We start from the raw sequence: 16,042 nt of genomic DNA, 5'->3' as shown, positions 1-16,042 counted from the left end.
TGGTGAACAGTTTTGAATTCTTTAATGCACATATTTTCTCGTGAATAGAAAAATTAAAGATTCCATCAAGTCTTGGCGGTTCGGAAAGTCGTTTTTCGTGATAATGTCAAAATTTCATGACTTTTTCGGATTTTATACTTCATTGTATATATCATTTTGTTGCGGGGGAGCACATTAATTTTTATCCATTCAAGATTATTCTCATGACCATTTGAAGGCTTTATAATCATGTTTTTTATTATAAATCGGGGGAGAATTTGGTATGGCCATTCGAAATTGGATTTGTGACTTTCCAAATTTGAAGATTTTTGATAAAGCTTGTGGTAGAATTATGAAGGTAGCTTTTACAGTGGAAGTTCTTCATCGAGCTCTGCTAAAGCTTTTACAGATCCTTTATAGTAGAAGTTCTTCATCGAGCTCGGCTAAGGACTTGTTATATCTCCGACTTCTAGTATTTTCTCGATCAAGTGGCGTTACGAGTCTTAAAATTTGGGTTGTTACATGATAATTTTTGGTGGCTTATATCATTAGCTTATTTGAAGATCATTGTGACTTGGAGGGGGAGCTCTTCAAAGACAAGAATTGATTCGGTTTCTTTGTTTTGAAATGGGTTTTTAAGGCGGGCTTGGTTTTCATGAAGATTTTTTTGGGATTACATTCGAAAATGAAGTTTAAAGACATTACTTCAGTGCATGATTTATATATCCTAGAGCCCGTGTTTGAAGAGTATTGAAGAATCACGATTCATAGATTGCTTTATCTATTCCTCGTTGCAAGATCTTTTTATTCGCTAGATGCTTGTTTTGGAAGTTAAAGCATTATCATCCATTCCATACTTTGAGGGGGAGATTGTAGGGTTTCAAAGCACTCCATGGATGATGGCAATGGGCCCCTTTGATGAAGTGTAGGTTAAAAGCCCAAGACTTGTCTTTTCCCTATAAATAGTCATGTATTATTCATTATTAGGGTTAAGAGTGAGAGAAAATGTAGTCGCCACGTGAGGTTTCTTATGTAGTGTTAGATTCTTTAATCTATGCTGAAAGTGTAATTTATTCCTCATAATTCAATAAATCGAGTGATCATTCGACCTAATCTTCATATTTGTGTTTGTTCTTATTTTCTGCATCTTGTTCATCAAATCTCAATTAGGGTTTTATTCCCAACAACTATATAACCTATCAGTGGTCTCAGAGCCATAATTTTCTGTTGGTTGTGCATAAAATGAATAGATCAGAGAATTAGGGTTTATCGAAAATAAACCCTAGCCCATGAGATTTTTAACTTTGCTAGGGTTTCTTGAAACCCTAGCCTCCCTAACCATACTTTCAATAATGGGGGAGTTCGTTTAGGGTTTATCATGTTTCCTTATTTATTATTTTAAATGACTTAAAATTTGAATAATTGAACCTAATATACCCAACCCTAATTTTCGAAAATTAGAAAGGTTTGGATTATGATTAAATTTGAATTATTTCATTGATTGTTTAATAGAAAATAATTATTTAATCCATAAATGATTTAAATTAAGTTAATTAATTGTTTAATTAAAAGATAAATATTAAATCATATTTGGTTTAAATTTTAAATGATTTAAAGTTTATTTTAGATGATTAACATTTAAACCTCATATTTTGAAAAGTTTTAAAATACACCTTATACTATATATGATTAAATGTTTAATATATTATATGTATAAAAAAAGGCATTCGAATCGCTAATACGCCACATTCACGAAGCCATGCTATGAAAAGGCTGTAAGGAAATGGCATACAAAATGGTCGTTGAATGAATGTCCGCTCTCACCCACCACTCTCATGTGTGGCGGAGGGTCATTAGCTGAACGAGTTTGATAGAACATAATCTCATTAAAAGTCTAATTCTTTGAAAATGCACATCGTTCTGTATAAGTCATGAGTGAATCATGCGTAGCTAACCGACATACTAATTTGGGACTATAAAGTTGATATGGTGGCACAAGTCGAAAATTATCATTGTTAATGGAGCGTGTTTGGTTTACCGGAACATTAATTTGAGATGATAAATGACATTGAGGTTGTCAAGCGTGTTTGGATGGTTATTCACATCTTGTTTGTGATCCCCGGTATCCCAGTCACAATAGAAGAGCATAATATGAGATTAAACATGCCATTTATAAGATTCAATGAATCTCAAAAGATCTAGGACTTTCATATATTCAAATTGGTGAAATGTTTTACCTACCCTCATAAATATGCAATAAGACTACGACATCCCTCTTCTTGATTGTGAATTGTATAATGGATCCTAGCCTGGAATATTTGTTTTAGGTTAAAATATTAAGGATTTATCTCAACTAACTAAAACTATCAATCTCTTATATAGATGACTACTCCGAGAGATGCTAATGCTGGTCAATCTTCCACAAACAACTCGAACTTCACTCTTTTACCGATCCTCTCTAAGGAAAAGCTAGTTGGTCCATAATACATGGGCTGGACGCAAAATCTAAAAATGACTCTTTGATATGAGGGAAAAGAGTATCTCCTCGATAAACCTCTACTCGAAATCGATGAGTCAACTGCTACTCCACAGGAACAGGCTGCCTACAAACAAAAATATGACGATGCAACAAATGTGGATTACATAATGGTTGCAACCATGATCTTGAATTTCAAAAGTTCTATGAGGACTCTTTTTAATAGGAGTTGTGATTAGATTTTGTTGAAAAGCTTCACAAGAAACAACATCAATAGATGTATGAGGTTGTCAAGGCATTAATAAGTTGAAGGAAGCAGAATCTGTCTGCAATCTTATGCAAAGAATGCAAATATATGTGGAGCGGTTGGAAAAGCTCAATATGTATTTTGACAGGGAGTTGGCCGTTGAAATGGTCCTGAACTCCTTGCCTCCCAATTATGATCAGTTTATCTGAACTTATCATTTGAACAACATAGAGACCATATTGACCCAATTCCACAACTTGCTGCAGACATATGAATCACGGATGAAGAAAACTTAGGCTCTTTCTGATATAAGTGCTCCTATCATTGCCATTGGAAAAAACATAGGAATGAAGAGGAATGCAAATCCTCAATCAAACTAGAAAGGCAAGGACCATGCTAGAACGTCTGGCAGTGGGTCCAAGGCAAAAACCACTTCAGATATTCCTACTGTTAGTGACCCTAAAGAGGTCACCTGCTACTATTTCAACGAAAAAGGGCATTAGAAAAGAAGTTTCCTCAAATTCTTGTAGAACATCAAGGATGGCAAGGTTAAGCCATCGTCGGTAGGTATGTACACTATTCAAGTCAATAACTCACAACTTACTCATTATTGGGTCCTTGATACGGGATGTGGTTTCTACATTTCATATGATTTGCAGGGGCTAAGAGAAAGTGAGGAGGTGGAGCATGGAAGAATAAATCTAATCACGGGGAATAGACGATCTTCACCTATTACCAAGATTAGAACTTATGTTCTTATGCTTGGTGGTAATGTTAGAATACAATTGATTAATTTTTCTATTCGTCATAAATGATAGGAAACCTTATTTCTTTTCCTGCATTATACATACAAGGTTTCCAATATTCATTTGATAATGTAAGTGGTGTTTAAAGATTTACCTTGTAATGGTGTGTATGAAATTCTTATTTGTGGTGATAGCTTAGGAAACAGTGTATTTCATATTGATTCGTCTAATGGTGTTGACAAAGCATGGTTGTGGCACTGTCGTCTTGGTCACATTAACAAAAAACACATTTCCCAACTCCAAAAGGACGGGGTGTTGGAATCATTTGACTTAACGAAATATGATGAATGCAAGTCTTGTCTTTTAGGTAAGATAACACAATCACCATTCACTAGAACATGTGAAAGAGGTGATGGATTGTTGGATCTTATCCATACTTATGTATGTGCACCCTTCAGAGCTTGCTCCAAGGGATGAAAAACGATACTACATGACGTTTACGAACGATTATAGTATATATGAATATATTTACTTAATAAAAAATAAATCAGAAAACTTTGAAAAGTTTAGAGAGTTTAGACACGAGGTCGAGAATCTATTGGGGAATAATATAAAGATGTTATGATCTGATAGAGGTAGAGAGTATCTTAGTATTGAGTTCCAACACTACCTCAAGAAATGTTGAATAGTTTCACAATTTAATCCATCTTGAACACCAAAACTTAATGGTGTGGCTGAGAGGAGAAATCAAACCTTGTTAGACATGGGTCGTTCCATGATGAGTCGAGTTTCCCTTCCTATGTCTTTCTGGGGGTATGCCTTAGAGACAGACGGTGACATCCTAAATCTTGTTCATACTAAGAAGGTTGCCAAAACTCTTCACAAGATGTGGACAAGGAAAATTCCCACGTTGGCACATCTCAAGGTTTGAGGTTGTGAGGCTCTCATGAGACGGGAAACTCATGTCAAGTTAGATTTAACGCCCCAAAAATCCTTCTGTTAACGACGTTAACCTTCCGTTACTCGAGAATTAACTCTAGTAAAGCTATTTTGATTCTAAGAGTATTAAAGTGGAATACTTAAAAAAATTAATTAATATCTAAAAGAAGTAATTTATATTTATTGCGCATATAATTAAATTAGAAGATTTTGAGCGAAATCAAGGAAAAATATAATTCATTAAAGGGTTTAATAGGAATTGAGGGGCTAAGGTGTCATAAAAGGAAACTTAATTTGTAAATTCGTTAGGGTTATGAGTGTTTAGGGTTTACCTATGACACTTAAAGGGCTTAGTTGGAAAAAAAAACCCCATAAAGGAAGCGACATGTTTTATGCACTATTAAGGATTCTTTTGTTTTTTTATTACGTGCGATTAAGGGGGGTTCCATCGATCGTTTTTCTTTTTTTGTTGACACTCATGTGTGTTCGTGTAGGTAGAACGAGGAAGAGAGTGTTGGTGGGTGATATGTGCATATTTAGTTCATATTAAGTGTAGATTTTTATTCCTTTATTAGCTAATTTATTGCATTTCATGGACAAAAGGTACTTAAAAGTGTTTGAATTATATTTTCAGTCCAAAAGTGAAGTTCGGAAGCAAAAGGAAACAGGAGAAGTGGTTGAGAGCTTGGGAATTGAACAAAGAAGAAAAACACTAAAAACAACACCTACTCGACGAGTAGGGTCGACTACTCGGTGAGTCGAAGCAAATATTCTAGAAGATAAAGACTCGAAGACCCAGAGACTTATCGCATACGGGGAATGAGAGATGGAATCGACGAGTCGACACCTGACACAACGAGTCGTTTCGCATATATAAAGATAACTTCTCAGAACGATGGAAGAGAATTCGGGAACCATTCTGGAGAGGTTAGCTGCGATTGAAAAGTCAGAAAAACCCTAGAAGACGAAGATACAAGCTAGAATCCAATTCCAAAGAAGATTTGAGGCAAATTTCATCATTCTACTTAATCTTTTGTTTTTCATTATGGTTAAACAATTAGAATTTGTTTGTTTGCTGTTATTTACTTCAATCATGAGCTAAAAGTCTTAAACTTCTGTTTGGGGATACAAAATTGATACTATGGTTTGATTATTGGTAGGATTAATTCAATGATGGTGATTTTTGTTATTTTAGCTTGCTAAAGAACCTTGTGTGTGAATGATAATTAATTTTCTGTTAATAGGAAGGTAATTGAATAGCATGAACATCTTTTGATTATCAACCTTGTATGCTATGTGACCACTTTGTCATATGTCTAGGATTAATGAACATGAAACTAGAATTAATAAGAAAATTGAGTAAATTCGTGTGTGAGCTTGTGTGATAGCTTGTGTGATGACCATCAACAAGATGTTAATTAAAGGACCAAATTAGTTAACTATTACAAGTCTAAATTAACCCGAATAATTAATCTATTGAATTTAATTAAATTAGACAACTGATCACTGTTTAAGTTAGTTTATTTGCTAAGGATTAGTGTAGCGAATGCGAATCTAATCACTTGAATCGGTAACCAACAAAAGAGTTAACCCATTGCACCATTACCTTGAAATCAACCATAGGATCAATTGAGTTGAACTAAATAGAAGTTCCTTTCCATTATTGAATCTAGTTAAATCTTTGTTTTTCTAGTTTTTAGACTAGGTAATAGTTAGTAAGTTTCTAGTCTTGTAAAACTAGAGAAAACCCCCTACTTATTAATTAATTTAGATATAATTAGATTTTAGTTTTAATTTACCTTTCCCTGTGTTCGATACCCTAGTTATTTAACTATACCACAATTGATAGGTCCACTGCCTTTGTGTGTTTATTTTATAATTAAAAGTAGCTTTAAAACTAAGTGAGTTTGCACACATCAAGTTTTTGGCGCCGTTGCCGGGGAACGGTTCTAAAATTAACGTTAAATTCTAATTTAATCGATCCTTTGTGTGGGATTTATCTTACACAAAGTTAATTAAAAGGTAATTTAGTAAGTAGTATAAGTTTTAATAAAAAATCCGTTTTTAAAAGTAACTAGAAAATTTTTCTGTTTTTGCCTTGAACTCGTTGAGTGCACTCGTGCCGACTCGGCGAGTACATCGCTGTTTACAGTTTTAATTTTTTATTTTATTTTTGTTCTTTTTATGTGTTTTTTTTTGTTTTGTTTACAATTGTTTCATGACCCAAGGATCTGATACACCTCTGGTCCCTCCTATTGAAGACCCGGAATCCGCACTAAGGAGGAGCAAAGGAAAAACCGTTGGAGAATCCGTTTCTTCAAAGAACTCGCCACTCAAAAACCTCAAGTCCGTTTTCAGCAAGAAGAGGAGCAGCAAATCAGGAGCATCCAGTGCCTCTTTGACAATCGGAGACCCAATTCAAGAAGACACCAAGTACGAGACCGACGAAGAAGAAGAACCCACATACGAGCACGAATCCGAGTTTAAAGACGATTTAGTTATCACTATGGCTAATATCGATGAAGTCCCCATGGGGGAATGGAAGAAGAGGATGCGCGATGACACAGGCCCGAGACTTGTGCAGCCCACAATTCCCGCAACTGCTACTTTTGAACTAAAGGGCCATATTCTCGCTTAACTCAAGGAGATTCCTTTTGATGGGAAGGACCACAAAGACGCCTACAAGAACTTGGATGAAGTAAATGATGTGGCTGACTACTTCAATGTACCGAATGTTCCACGCGAGACACAGCTTCTTCGCATGCTTCCAGTCACGTTGAAGGGTGCTTCAAAGGATTGGCTCAAGTCACTTCCTCCCGGATCGGTCACCACATGGGCCAAGATGAAAGAAGAATTCATAGACCACTTTTGCCCACCTTCCAAAATTGCTAAGTTGAAGAAAGCCATTGCCAACTTCGAGCAACAACCCGGAGAATCTCTTTATGAAGCTTGGGAAAGGTACAAGAGCTTGCTTAGAAATTGCCCACACCATGACCTCAATAGCCAACAAGAGGTCTCCATCTTTTATGATGGAGTCAATGTCACCACAAGGCAATTGCTCGATTCACAAGGCCCGCTCACGAAGAAGGCACCCACGGTAATCATGGAATTAATTGAAGAATTGTCTAAGCATTCTAGAGAATACCGCAATCCAAGAAACGAAGTAAGTAGGGGGTAGTGAACTCGGCAAACGATAGCATGGCGACGGTAATAACTAAGCTCGATAGTCTATATAGAAGGATGACAAAAATGGATCAAACAATCCATGCTATTCGAGTTGGATGTGAGAATTGTAGAGGGCGCCATCTCATAAAAGATTGTGATTTGGATGAAAATGCAAATAAGAAAGCTCAAGTGTTCTACTCAAGTGGCGATCGATACGACGAGAATTGGCGGAAACCGAAGAAGGAATGGCTCCCATACAAAGAATACAAGAAGGCTAAGGAGGATAAATACAAGCAGAAGGAGAGGGGATTTTATCAAAAGGAAGAATCGGTAATGGAAAAGAAAGCCGATTTAGAAGAATTGTTCACTAGATTCATAGCGGCGTCCTAAAAGAGACACAATGATCACGATGCTGCAATACACGAGACCAGAAATATGCTAAGGAATCAGCAGGCATCCATTCTCAACATTGAGAAATAGCTGGGACAACTTGCACATCAAGTGAACGAAAGAAGACCAGGTCAACTTCCAAGTAACACCGAAAACAATCCGAGAATGGAGAATGTGGCTGCAGTGACTTCCAATGATGAAGAGCTAAAAAAGATACTTAATATGCTTTGAAATATTCAATTACAGTAAAAATGGGAGCTGGAATGCAAATGGAAGAGAATGGAACTGAAAAGATGCAAAAAGGATATTGCTGGCAGATTGACCCCTCTTCAGTGTTTCGGGTATATCTAATGACTCATAAGACCAATTGACGAGATTCAAGATGTTCAAAGAACTAGACGAAATTTCCTATGACTTATGTGAGAGGGACTTTTGGCTAATTCAACACTTATCTTATCCAAAATCGGACTTGAAGATGAAGCATAAAAGCTAGACGGAAATTCCCTCCAAGTTACTTATTCCCCAAGCACCAGTTATCTTATTTTTATTTGCTTAATCCCTAAGACACCATTAGTTTCCTTATTCCAATCCAACTCTAATATTCCATATAAATTCCATCTCCATCAAATATAAATACCCCATATCATTCCACCATTTTCATAATCTATGATATTCCACTTCGACTTCTGCAACAAGAAAACTTCATAGTTGCCGTTTTGAGGGTCTAGAAGGCGGCCGGAAGGCCGTTAAGCTTATAGGAGCAAAGATATAAAGGATTAGAGAGCGGATTCGTGTCGGTAATCATGTGGTTTGTTATCGTGACCATGTTTAGCATTCCACTATGATACTACTATGTTTTTACTTTCTGATTTTGGTATCAAAACCATTTGCTTAGAGTTTACGTTTAGATAAAACCTTGATTTGTGGATTAATTGCTATATTGGATTGTTTTATTTGTGTTTAATTTATCTTTTTAAGCTTGTTAAAAGATCCTCATGTGTTAATGACAATTATTTTCTTTTAATTATTAAGTATATCGAGTTGTATGAACTTCTGCTTGATTGCTTGCCAGTTATGATTTGATGACCATCAAGATTATATGACTAGGAATAGTGAACATAAAACTAGGGTTAACTAGGAAATAAGTAAATTAATGTGTGAGCATATGTGAAAACCATCCACATATTAGCTAATTGAATTAACCAATTCGATTAACTATTATTACAAGTCTTGCTTGATACGAACTGAACACTAGGAAACATGTTAGTTTAATCAATTGATCACTACTTGAATTGACTTGTTTGCTAAAGGATTAGTAATAATGAACATGAACCTAATCATTTTAGAAATCGGTGAACATGAATAAATAAATCTGTGTGTGCAATTGTCTATGATTTTAAGGTGTAATTTGTCTAAACTAAAGTACCTAAAGAGATTTGTCTCCCTGCCAGTTTATCGAGATTTGCTATTTAGTAATTCGTTTGAGATTTAATTACACATGTATTATTCCTTTCGTATGTTTTGTAACCTATAATCAAATATTTCAAATTAATTCACTACCGTTCCCCTTGTGTTCGACACCCTTGCTTATCAAAGTTATACTATACTCGATCGGGTTCACTGCCTGTAAGGTGTGGTTTAGTTGCGATAAATTAGGACTTATAAATAAAATATAATGCATTAAATATTCACATCAAGTTTTTGGCGCCGTTGCCGGGGAACGATTTTCAATTAATTTAGTTTATTTGATTATTCGTTATTTGTTTTTATTTTTTTATTTTTATTTTTATTTTTATTTTATTTTCGTTGATATTATGTCACTTGTCGGGAAGGTTTTTGTTCTTCTGTGCAGGAATTCGTGATCATACACATTGTTTGCTTTGATTTTTTGCATGGGTTTCGAGATTGCAAGCTATTAGGGAATTCTTGACTTGTTTAGTCTACTACTTTGTTGATTTCTCCAACTCAATCTATGAGGTGTAGTATAGCAAGGTGTGTCGTGGTGGTTAAGTGGAAGACCGAGCTCTTTATGTTCTTGACTAGTTTGGTCACTTCTTGTTTTACTTTTGGTTAATGGTGCAAAGAAAACAAAGGAAATAGTCTGACAGGTCCCGAAAGATTTTGTTTTCACAAACCACTTCTTGCATGCAGGGGATTTAATCACAAGACAAGGATAATGACAAATCCAAACTCATATGGACTGAACTCAATCTTAATTTCTTGCCACTTGGCAGCTCAAGGGCCTGCCATTGCTTCCAAGTTGTTGTGCAACAAAATTGAGAACTCTAAGAGCTCATATGCAAAGCCAACTTTAACTGGAATGGGCACATAATATGTCAACACGATAGGTTATAAACCTCAAGATGTGTGCTAGTGAAGAACTTCAGGTTTTATTCTTGATTAGTTCTTGAGACTTTCAAGACCTTTAAGACTCCCACTGTCCTCTTGACATATAAGACTTTCTTGTCAGATATTCAAGAGATAGTGTGGATCCTAATCAAGACAAACACTTCACACAATTGGCCTAAGTTGGTCTTTGTTTGATCCAAACCATCACAACTTACCAATTTCAAATGTACAAGAGTAGAAAACTTTTACTCTTACATTTGACAAGTGTTTTAAACCTTCTTTAAGACATGTCACTCAAATTACAATCTTGGAGTATGACTCTAAGACTTGTATTGGAACGAAGTATGATTCATCTTCTTGATTTAGCCATTTCAACAATTCAAGTTCCTCTTCATAGTCATAAGAATGCACTTAGATTTCCTTAGAGAAGTAATCGTGCTATGGTTTCTTAATCATTAACATGATCACAAAACTGATACTAAAGTACTCTCCCATCTTTTCAGATTTGAGAAACTTTTATCTTTCTGCCTAAGTTGATTCTTCTTATTCGCTCAACCTTACATAGTAACCTTTTCCAATGTCTCAGAGTTACACTTAAGCTTATAAGTATAATCATATTTACTGAACTTAAGTAAATTATGACGAATAATCTTATCGATCTTTTGTGGTGGACTTGACCAGTGCACAAGAATGTGTACTCGATTCCTTAGTCTATCACTTTACTCACATATACATGTGAGCAAGTAATTAGTCTTAATTTTCCAAGACTTGAAAGTTCTCATTCATCATGCTATACAACTTGCATGATTCCAAGTTCCTGTCCAATTGAAACTTGGGTGATGAGAATCTTTCCTTATTTGGTAAATTTAGACATTACCACAAATGAAAGAATCAATTTCATATTGTACTCTTTCTATTATTGGAATCATATAAGCAACAATTTTTCCTCAGATGCTATTGTAAGGATATTTTAAAATAAATAAAATCATCATTTTTTCCTTTTATTTTAAAAACTTTGTGGAAAAACTTATCCTTACAATCCATATGAAAACTAGTTGTTATCTATTCCTAAGCAATATCTCATAACTCCTAAGAAGTAGCTCAAGAATCCAATCTTCAAACTATGCGATAGAGATCCATCTACGCAATCAGACTCAACATATTCTTTCTTTAAGTTTCTTCACTTTTCTTTGATTCTTAAAACATCACCATGTGACCTACTCACATCATGTACCAGAAATCTCAGAATAGAAACTTAGCAGAGTTAGACAGTGGACTTTACCTGAAGTAGAGTCAAACTTTTTGACTTTAACATCCTTAGGTAAATTTAGCAGCTTCGCAATTAATGCCCTTTCCTTTGGCAATGGACCCTTGATAATGAGACTATCTCATACTTAGCCACTCTCTTTACCATTTGGTCAACCGAGTTGACTATGGACGATCCCTTTCCATTGGGAAGAGAGAGCTTTACTAGATATTCAATGTCATCATTTTCAATGTCCATAAAGTTTTAGGAAGTTGATCTTAGTAAATGGATAAGATCATTAAGGGTCTTGTCTTAGTCTGTTTCATAGGAGTCGCAAAGGAACTCACTATGAGACTTAGAAAGTAGTTGAGCCACCAACTTTCTCAAGACATTGACACCCAACTCTCCCGGCTTGTCAATATGTGACTACATCTCCAAGATGTGATCACACATAGACCTTTGCTTGCCAATAGGGCTTGAGTGACCTTAATCTTTTCAAGAACTTGTGGGTTAGGGAGAATAATTGGAGGAGGTGAAAGAAGTATGATTTCCAAGGGACATCATCTTCATTTAGGAAAGCTTGTTTCATGAGATTTGGGAAGATCATAAATGTCTAAACTAGACATCTTTTGGGAGATATTCAAGATAGTTGATCTAAAGTCCTTAATATGACACCCAATATGAAATATTAAGGCTAGGACCCAACACAAAATTTTTAATAACTTGGAAGAGGTATGCCGTAATCCAAGCTATAAAATATTTGAAGGTAGGTGAATGACGGTTCACCAATTTCGACACAGATAAACGAAATGTATTATTAGGTTTTAATTGGATTTTGAAACTCCTAGATCTTTGAGATTCATTGAACTGTTCAATGGCATGTTTCAATCTCGAGTGTGCCCTTCAAGTTTTGTGACTGGGATGCCGAGGATCACAAAACAAGGTGTGAAGTAACCATGAAAATTACTTGGTACCCTTAAGTGTTTACCCCTCAATCGATGTGCCGGTTAACCACACACGCTCCATCGATACTATGATAAACATTAAGTTACCCTTTGCCTATCTTGTTAAATACGAGTTAGTGCGCTGGTTAACCACACACGCTCCACTAACCGACTTAAACAAAGTGCAAAGTGTAATTTCAAGGATTAGCACCTTATTCACATTTTCCTAAGTAACTAAGATTGGGTATTATTAAGAGTTTACTTACTTTGTATTTATCATTAATACTTTTAATGAAGGGAGAATTATAGTCCTGTCAAACCCATTCGGCTAACGACCCTCCACCAGTCAAGGAAGCGGTGGGTGAGAGTGGACACCCATTAAACTGCCATTTTATAGGCAGTAACCTTATACCCCCCTTATAGACCAGCTTCGTGAATGAGGCCTACTAACGGTAAGACTGACTTTACTCTTATATATATATATATATATATATATATATATATATATATATATATATATATATATATATTATTAACTTATAATATTATAAAGTATAAGGGTTGAATTTTAACTTTCAAAATTCTAAGGTCTAACTTGGAATTAAAGTATTCATAAGTGAAAGCTTTACAAATTCCAAAACTTGAGGGAAAGTTTTGAAACTATTGAAAACTATTTAATTCCATAACTTATGTGTTTAAAGTAGTTTTAATCCAAAAACTCTTCAAGTTCCATAACTTGAGGACAAGTTATGGAAGACTTTAAACTAATAAAAGAATTAACTTTTCTTTATTTTATAATTTATGAAATTAATTAAGGTTACACTTTTTTTTTATTTAATGAGGAGACTCTTGGTCCTCCATAACTTGAGGACAAGTTATGGAGTCATAAAACCACTTAATTAGAACTAGACTCTTCATTTTGTAACCTTTGCCAACTTTTATGAGTTTTATGAAACTTAAATGTGAGTTTTCATATAACTTGAGGACAAGTTACAAAAACACATTTTAGAATCAACTCTTAGATTAATTTGGATTGAAAACAACTATTTCACTCAGCTTTTCTATTAATCTAAGCAACTCATAAGAACAAGATAATTCAAATCAAACTTTTTCATGTAATTAGTCTAAACCTTAAACTAATACAAAACATGAATCTATTGACAATTATCTTTGAAATTGGATTAGCATGAACATTACCACATCAAAAACAAGTTTATAAGTTCAAAAACATCTTAGGGTAATGTTCCTAGTCCAATTCCAGCCAAAAAAGTTGAATTTATGTTGTCTGGAGGTCCAACTCGTCGAGTGCACGAACCAACTCGGCGAGTTGGATGCATTTTGCCTTGGACTCGGCGAGTCCATTCATGGACTCAGCGAGTCTGCTGGGCAGACAGCATCAAAACTCGATTTTTCAGCTTCTATTGCAAGTATAACAAGAAAACAAGCCTAGTCTTTGATACCACTGTTGGGTTTTGAGCATTCTAATACTCCTAAGTGTACATGCAACCCTAAATACCTTGGATCTATTTTTTCTCTATTATACATACAAATATGAACATCCAAGGTATTATCCTAATCTAGCATACAAAACAATGAATATAACAAGATAGAATACATACCTTTTTCATGTAGAAAGTCTTCATGAAGCTTGAGTGCCAAGTGCCTCAAGTGTGACACCTCAAATGGTTCACACAATACCAAATACACTTGGAATAACTTGAGACAATTCTACACTTCATGAAATCGGCTAGCCCTTTCTTACTATCTCTAGTGGCCAATTTTGGTGAATAATATGATGCTTATATAGTGTGTTACAATTAGGGTTACACCATGTAAACCCTAATTGTCATGACCTGTCATTTCCATGACCCATGGGTTATGTAACCTCCATGGAGCATCCATGGAGCATCATATGGGTTTAACCCAACTTGATTATCCATGGAGCTTTGGCCCACTCTATAAGTTATGGATGATTTGCACAATCAACCCATATATTTAATTAGTCTTCTTTTGATCACTTAATTAATCCTAGATTAATTCTTGATCAATACTAATTAAATACTATTATTCTTATTATTAATATACTAGAACTTATAATATATTAATAACCATAAGTGTCTTATTTCTCTCTTTTAGTCTATCTAGGTGCATGATGCCATGTAACCCAAATGGACCATATCGGGTCGGGTTAAGTCTTACCAATTATAGTTATCGACTTTGACATTAATACAACAGCTAGAACCCTAGTTTCTCCATTTTTATGTCTTGACTTTTAGTTGTGATGCCAATCATGTGATTTGATGTTTGTTTCTAATTTCTATCTAGTGAATTTCATTTCGTTTCAATCGAATGTTTGATTTTCATTTGAGTTCTTATTGGCCCTTTGAATTAGGGTTAGATCATTCAAGTTATCTATTTTGCAAAATCTGTAACTGTTTTGTGAAAAAGAGAAAGTAAGAAGCACTAAATTGAGTTCTTTTGAATAATATAGTGTACATAATCTTCACACATTGTTACGTTCCCAAGCTTGTGAGGAGTATTGAATGTTTTTGGGAACATTGACATAAAGTTTAATGAAATCTTTTAATATAACTCTAAGAGCTTGTTTAGATAAGGTTAGTGAGGTTAGGGTTAATCAAAGAGCTTATTTTGGTTAACTAATGTGGTGAGTGGAAAATGTTAGAGCTTCTTAACACTTTCAAGTGCCAATTTAGGTAGAATTTAACAAATATCATGTCATCTTGGAATCACATTGCTAAGTCATTATACATAGAGTTGGAGTGTTTCTTAAATTCTGAATTTATTTCAATTAGTTAACATGTTCCTTGTTTCTTCAATATTTTATTTGAATTATAGTTTACAACCCCCCCCCCCCTTTTTATTTTTCGTGACCAAGGTACCTTGCGCAAAGAGGTATAGACTGATTGTCTCGTGTCTCTTTGGTTCGACCCTGCTTGCCTTGTATTACATATTAGTGCAATATAATAGTGTTCTTTCGGAGTATATTGTACCCTTATCATTTTTTGGGTTTGACAACCTAAAAATTAGTCGAGCTTTACTTCCAATCTCTTTTTGGGGGTATGCCTTAGAGACTGCTACCCATGTTGTTAATCTCGTCCCAACAAAGAAGGTTGCTAAAACACCTCACGAGATGTGGACAAGGAAAGCTCCCTCGTTAGCACATCTCTAGGTTTGGGGCTTTTAATCTTTTATTAGACGAGAGACTCACAAAAATCTTTAACCTCAAAGTGAGAAATATATTTTCATCGGCTACCCACAGAAGTCCTTTAGATATTTGTTCTACAGACCTAGTAAGAACACGATCTTCATAGCACGAAGGGGAGTCTTTTGCGACAGAGAGCTAATATGCAAAGAGGACAGTGGGATTACATATACTCTTGAAGAAATTCGAGAGTCAAATGATTAAGGAACTTCTGAAAATGCTAGCGCTCAACATGAGGAAGAAATTCTAGTTGTACCAATTGACGAGTCATTACCTCTTAAGCATTCCAATTAGTTAGATTTCCACCTGAGTTTTATGGTTTCCATATTACTGCAGAT

At 35.0% G+C, this 16,042-nt stretch overlaps 1 non-coding gene across 1 annotated transcript; it reads right to left on the bottom strand.

Annotated features, from left to right (window-relative positions):
* Positions 1–7,277: 7,277 nt before the first annotated feature.
* LOC145056119 (small nucleolar RNA R71) lies at positions 7,278–7,384 on the bottom strand. The gene has a single exon (XR_013685655.1). It is a non-coding gene; the product is annotated as a small nucleolar RNA R71 (small nucleolar RNA).
* Positions 7,385–16,042: the final 8,658 nt, after the last annotated feature.

Source organism: Lactuca serriola, chromosome 5 (assembly GCF_051521515.1).
Source record: "Lactuca serriola cultivar US96UC23 chromosome 5, Lser_US96UC23_V15, whole genome shotgun sequence".
In the NCBI taxonomy this organism is placed as follows: domain Eukaryota; kingdom Viridiplantae; phylum Streptophyta; class Magnoliopsida; order Asterales; family Asteraceae; genus Lactuca; species Lactuca serriola.
Note: the sequence above shows the minus strand (reverse complement) of the source record. Positions and strands in the feature narration are given on the sequence as shown.